Below are 7,160 nucleotides of genomic sequence, written 5' to 3' on the forward strand. Positions count from 1 at the left end.
GAGAGATCAAAGAACTTGAAAAGGGGTTTAATGGCCGTGAGAGAACCAGGCACTGAACGGGCGTCGGCGGTCGGGTTCTAGGCGTCGGCGGTTGTTGGAGAGGAAGCCAGCAGCACGCGCTCAGCGATAGCACTGCCGCTACTGTATTGGTACATCTTCGTCGTTACAATTGCCCCCGGGGATGAAAGGAGCCATCCTGGCGACTCAGGGTGTAGTGCAGATCAAGTGGTCATGGTAAGGCATCAGACAACTGATGTGCACTGTTTCATGGCCACAATGTTGAAGGTCAGGAGGGTGTCAGAGGTTCGACGACATTGTTCACAGGGGAAGGTTAAGACAGAACACGGTAAGGTCAGTGATATTTGGCTTGGAATATGGACGACAGGCAAGGAGAGCCAGCAGGGATCGAGAGCCAAACAAGTGAGCCGGTGGGAATGGGTATGTGGGGTTGAGCACCAGAATCTCGGCGCTCTTTTTGTCGATTCTGTTCATCGGACGTGAGGGAACGGGCGAGCTGGCAGCATTCCTCGGCATACTTGGCGATTTCAGAAGCAGTGGCGCAGTTGGGTGCATCAGGAAGGTAGGGAAGAATGCTGTCAAGCATACTTGTAGGTTTGCAGCCGTAAAGAAGAAAAAACGGCGAATAGCCGGTGGTGGAGTGGACGGCGGTATTATATGCGTAGGTGACGAACGGAAGGACGAGGTCCCAGTTGGAATGGTCGGGACTGATATACATGTTAAGCATGTCACCAAGTGTCTGCTTAAACCGTTCGGTGTGGAGTGAACGGCGGTAATATATGCGTAGGTGACGAACGGAAGACGAGGTCCCAGTTGGAATGGTCGGGACTAATATACATGGTGAGCATGTCACCGACTGTCCGGTTAAACTGTTCGGTGAGGCCGTTGGTCTGAGGATGGTATGCTGTGCAGGTTCTGTGAACGATGCGGCATTCTGCGAGGAGCAACTGGACAACCTCTGATAAAAACACACGGCCGCGGTAACTCAGAAGCACACGAGGGGCGCCGTGGCGGAGAATGAGCTGGCGGAGGATGAAGAAAGCCACGTCTCGCGCTGTAGCCGCGGGAAGAGCGGCCGTTTCAATATAGGGCGTGAGATGGTCTATGGCGACTATAACCCAACGGTTACTTGAAGGGGAAGACGGCAGGGGCCCTTAAAGGGTGATGCTGACGCGATCGAAGGGACAGGCAGGGCAAGGTAATGGCTGCGACGGTCCAGAAATACGCTGTGGTCGGGATTTGCGGCGTTGGCTGTCAAGGCATGAGTGAATGTACTTGCGTAAAAAGCTGTACATTCCATGCCAGTAGTACCGGTGCCGATGTCGAGTGTAGGTTTTCAAAACACCCGCATGAGCAGTCTGGGGGTCGGCATGGAAAGATGCGCAGACTTCAGCTCGTAGTTGGCGAGGAATGACGAGGAGCCATTTTCGACCATGGGGCATGTAATTACAACGATAGAGGAGACGAGACCATCATGCAGAATGAAGTGGCGGGCTTGCCGGCGAAGGGAGCGAGTGGCGGCCGCCGCCGAGGCGCCCAGACAGATGGAGTACGAGAGATGTAATCCAGGGGTCCTTACGCTGTTCCGCAAGCATGATTTATGGGCGCAACGAGGACAGCACGGAGTCAATGCTGGAGATGGTCGCAGTGTCAGAAGGCAGCGGAGACCAGGAGAGGGCATCAGCGCTTGCGGCCAGAGCGGTAGACGACTTGAATGTCGTATTCTTGAAGGCGCAAAGCCCAGCGGCCAAGGCGACCCGATGGATCCTTCAACAATGACAGCCAGCACAAAGCGTGATGATCGGTGACTACGTCGAAAGGATGATCGTAGAGGTATGGTCAAAATTTGGTTATCACCCACAGAATGGTCCAGCATTCTTTTTCTGTGACGGACTAATTGATCTCGGCCTTGGACAGCGTGCGGCTCGCCTAGGCGACAACGTATTCTTGAAATCCAGGTATGCGCTGGGCGAGCACAGCACCAATGCCCATGCCGCTAGTATCCGTGTGTATCTCTGTCGAGGCGTTAGGGTCGTAATGGCAAAGGATGGGGGGTGAAGTAAGGAGTCGACGTAAGGTAACGAAAGCTTCGTCGCACTCAGAGGACCATAACGAGAAAGAGCTCTGGCCTCGAATCCGCGTCAAGGGCGAAATGTTGGTAGCGAAATTTCGTGTGAATCGCCGAAAGTAGGAACAGAGGCCAATGAAACTTGCAGTTCTTTAAGAGTAGTGAGCTTTGGAAAGTCGGCAACTGCGCGGAGCTTTGCTGGATCCGGAAGGATGCCCGCTTTGGATACGACATGGCCGAGTATGGTTAGTTGGCGAGCTCCGAAGTGTCATTTCTTCAAATTTAATTGTAGGCCAGTGGCGGTGAGGCAGGTCAACACTTGGCGCAGGCGAGTCAGATGTGTGGAGAAGTCGGCTGAGAAAACAACAATGTCGTCGAGGTAGCAAAGACGCGTCTTCCAGCGCAAGCCACGCAAGACGTTATCCATCATCCGTTTGAATGTTGCGGGGGCATTGCCCAGACCAAATGGCATGACTGTAAATTCATATAATCCGTCAGGCGTGACACGAAAGCAGTTTTTTCACGGTCGCATTCGGCCATGGGGATTTACCAGTATCCAGAACACAGATCCAGGGACGAAAAGAATTCCGCACCTTGCAGGCAATCGAGGGCATCATCGATGCGTGACAGAGGATAAACGTCTTTCCTAGTTATTGTGTTCAGGCGGCGATAATCCACACAGAATCTTATGGAGCCATCTTTCTTTCGAACCAGCACGACCGGGGATGACCAAGGGCTGTGGGGTGGCTGTATTATCCCGCGCTCGTGCACCGTCGTCCACTTGTTCGGTGAGGACTCGACGCTCTGTCGCTGACACGATATGGGCGCTGTCGCAGAGGTGCATGGGAGCCAGTATCGATCGCATGGTGGACATGGGAAGAACGCTCTATGGGAGACTGGCACGCATCCAACTATGACCGAAATTGTGCAACAGGTGGAACAGCTGGTCACCGTAGGAAGAAGTGAGATCTTGATCGATGGCGCTATACAGGATGTCAGACAGCAGTTGGGGTGACAGGGGATCAGGAGTAAGGCAGTCCAGCGATGGAGCAAGGACGGTTTCTTGTTCATCGACGAGTTGCAGGAGTTCAGCCGGTTCGACTCACCCAAGGCATTCACCATCAATCAGGGTCACTGGAGATGATAAAGGGTTGCTGACGAGCATGGCTGTTGTTCCGGAGGTCACCATGAGGACAGCGAAGGGAATTCGGCATGTTCTTGCGGCAAAGAAACAACTCAGAGGGAGTAAAGAGTACAGGGACGGCAGGTTGGTCGCGCGGTGAGGCGCACGAGAGGGAGACAAGGACGGAGGAGTTTGCAGGGAGCTCGACATCGTGAGAGAGGTGTACTTTGGCCGGATATTGAGTATACCGTGCGGCAGGAGAGGCGTTGGGCAGGGCAGAGAAGGAAACTTCGGCACGGGCGTAATCGTCGATGGCGGAGTGCTCAGAAAGAAAGACCCATCCTAGAATTACGTAATGGGGACAAGAGGAGAGGACCAGGAATTGAATGATGTACAAGACGTCTTGAATAACGACTCATGCTGTGCATGTTCCGAGCGGCTTGTCCTGTTCGGTGGTAGCAGTGCGAAGAGAAACTCCCGAAAATGGCATCATAACTTTCTACAGCTTTTGACAAAATTGCACGTCCTTAATTGAGACAGCAGGTCTGGTGTCCACGAGAGCACAGGTTGCAACATCTTCGACAAAAATATCAATGTTTGTTGGTGAATACAGAGGCCTTGTACAGTTCCCAGTGGATGCAGCTCTTGCCCTAGGAACTGCGCTCATTAGTTTTCCGCAGCGGAAGGGCTGGCGCGACGGCAAATTGGAGAGATGGAACATAGGCACGGTGAAGAGGAGCGGCGAGAGGTGGCAGCCTGGCAATCGATGGAGAAGGCAGGAGGCAGTGGGTCCGCTGGCACGTGGGGTGGCTGTGTGTAACTCCCATACGCAGATGGCGGCAGGACGTGGACAATATGCACCCTTCAGTCAGATACGTGGCTGATAATGACGGGGAAGCGGTGGGGTGATTGTCTGTGAGCTGGCAGTATGACAACGGAGTGAATGTCTTTAAACAAAGTTGGAGAGAATGTTTGCGAGCTCTGTTTGCCACGCTTTGGTCGATGAGTTCACTTAGTGTGTTAAGTTGGGCACATTCCTGAGGCACAGGTATGGGTGTTAAATGGGCCAAATACGTTATGACGTGCATAGTGTCATGATTGATTGCTTAATTCAAGGGATTCCCACTGTCTGCAGCTGAGACATTCAAATTATGTCTGATATATTATCAGTGGCTGAAGGATGAGTGCACAGCCTAGTGGGCCGTGTGAGCTTGCGCGCCACCAGAGCACATAGCTATGCAACGAATCAGACCTACAGTAGCGTGAGCAGATTTACGGGTGGCTGTTAGCCATGGGGTGCCAGTCCCAGATTTGTGAAGGAGAAGGCCAAGAATACGAACGCTTTCTACCTGAGGAATCGGAGAACAATCTTAAAATTTAAAAAGGGAGCTTTCCGTGAGCCGGCTTTACTTCCAATGCAAATGAAACACTTTTTAGTACGGGAGAAGGTCAGACCCAGATGTGGGAGGCAAGATTTCAATACATCCGAAGCGTGCTGGAGGATGAACTGATGGATAGACGCATCTGGATGACAGCACCACAAGGTTACATCATCGGCATACGCAAGTGCACTGATGGAAGGGATGGTTTCCAGGGCTCGAACAAGAGGAATAAAAGCTACATTAAATAATGGAGGGCCGGGAAAGGAGGCCTGGGGCACTCCTCTTTTGGAAGTGAATTAAGTTACCGAAAGTCTTTCCGTAGACACGCGCACTGTAGGTTTGATTTGCTAAAAGGCGTGAATGGAGAGGAGAAACTGGTGAGGGAGACTAAGAGTTCGAAGGGAAGCAAGAATGACAGAGTGAAGGATGTTATCATATGCCTTTGTTTTGCCTGGGGTGATCACGTACGGTTTGAACAAGAGTCTGCGGAGAGTGGTGAAGCACGTCAGCAGCCAAAGTAGCAAGACCGTCTTTAGTTCCATTTTGTGGGCAGAAACTAAATTGGGTATCCGGGTATCAATCATGGGATTACAGCCACCACGACAATCGTACGGCGAGAATGAGCTTGCAGATGGTAGGCGTGAGGGAAATTGGACAAAGGGCCGAAAGAGATACTGGAGGCTGACCTGACTTGGGTATTGGAACCACAATGGAATGCTTCCATTCTCCTGGCATGACGCCAGAATGGCACACTTTGCTGAAAGTATATGTGTAGGGCTTGCCAAGCAGTCCTTCCTTTACGGAATAAGAAGTTAGGTATATGCTGTCGTGCCCGGGAGTAGTGGTACCTATGAAACACATAACTTCTATAAAAACTTCAAACGCCAAACATATAGCAACATCTAAATCTAGATTTAAACGTTTAAAAGACATCTCAGCAATAGAGGTTTATCCACAAATGTTTTAAAAACGCACTGACAAAAGAGGTTTATTCACAATATATGACAAAAGAGGGTTACTCATAAACGTCATAAAACTTCTCTAAATACACATTTTCCAAATAACGTTTTAAAATTTTTCTAACGAGGTTTACTTGGGAACTTATGCAGATATGAAACTGCAGGTATGAAACTTTTCAGTGTAAGGGAAGTATGGAAGGCAGCCCCTGCAAAAAAAAACGTCCTGCTACTTCCAGTTTTAATTGGCAAGCAATTAAGTTTGTTTTTGGACACTTATATAATAAACTATGTTCAGAGACTGATGAAGCGGGTTTTCTTGCCTCATTTTGCAATGTGTATTTATGCTGCAAAGGGCAGCTGCCTGCCCTTTGCAGTACGACCTATACTGCACATATCTGAGCAAACATCTGCAGCTCTAAAAAAAGCATGAGCACTAAACCTAATGAAATAGCGCAGTAAAAAAAAAAACCAATGGGTCCAGTTGGGCATACCATTCGATTCCAGTTGGAATGAGTTGGACCCAATTGGTCAGCCAGTTAGGGTCATGAACCCAACTGGGTAGTCCATTTGGTTTCCCTAGTTCCAGTTGGGCATTCCAATTGGTTCTGCGTTCCCAACTGGATTACCCAATTGGTTAGTGAGGTTCCAATTGATTTCGGCACTCCAAGTTGGATGCGATCGCCCAACTGTAACCATTTGAAACAAATTGGGGTTCACTGTCGTACCCAGGACAATCGATTGGAAGCTGATCTCCCAACTGGAAGCTCCAGTTGGTTTCAAGTGGGCGATCCAATTGGAAAATCTAAGTGCAAGTCAATGATGTACTTCAGTCTGTATATATATATAGCTGGCTATAAAACAACACTAGGCTAATTAGGGTCTTGTAAAAGAGATATAGTAGCCGCTTAATCTCTTGAATTCTTTTCAGTACTTCTATCATCACAACAGGCGTTCTTAAATTAGATAGCTTTACTTAATGTTCACCCACCACTGCCTCCAGCTAGACGGTATATATAAATGACTGCAAAAGTGTGCTCTGTGGATATACATTAATTAAGAACTTGTGTTTGTATACAGCGTTTGACTCCTTGTGTGTAATGCACGTTTGTTGGTGTGTCCTGATTTTCATAACGACGTGTATTTATAATAGTTCTCTTGTAGAAATGTTGGAAGCAGTCTCACAGCAGTCATAGAAGAAAGGCCAATTGGTTCCAATGCAATTCTGATTTTTTATGCTGACCAGTTCAAACCATTTGAGTCGAATAGGTATGCCAACATAGTTGGTGGGCCATTTCGTCTGGTTGGGTGGCCAATTATTTCTAATTGGAAGCACCAGTTGGGCTCAACTGGTCGAGCCAAATGGGTCCCGAAAACACAGTTGGTTTTCGACCCATTGGTTTCAACCGGAAATTTTCCAACTGGACCCATTTTTTTTTTTTGGCTGGGATCCCACTGGTTGATTTTAGAGGGTTCTAAATACAGTAGAACCTCGCTGTTACGTTCCTCACTGCTGCGTTTTCCCGGCTGTTACGTCGTTTTCGTCCGGTCCCGGCATAGCTCCCATAGAATCCAATGTATTGGGTACCCCGCTGTTACGTTGTAGCTGTGAA

The sequence above is a fragment of the Amblyomma americanum genome, chromosome 11 (genome assembly GCF_052857255.1).
Source record: "Amblyomma americanum isolate KBUSLIRL-KWMA chromosome 11, ASM5285725v1, whole genome shotgun sequence".
Classification (NCBI taxonomy): Eukaryota; Metazoa; Arthropoda; class Arachnida; order Ixodida; family Ixodidae; genus Amblyomma; species Amblyomma americanum.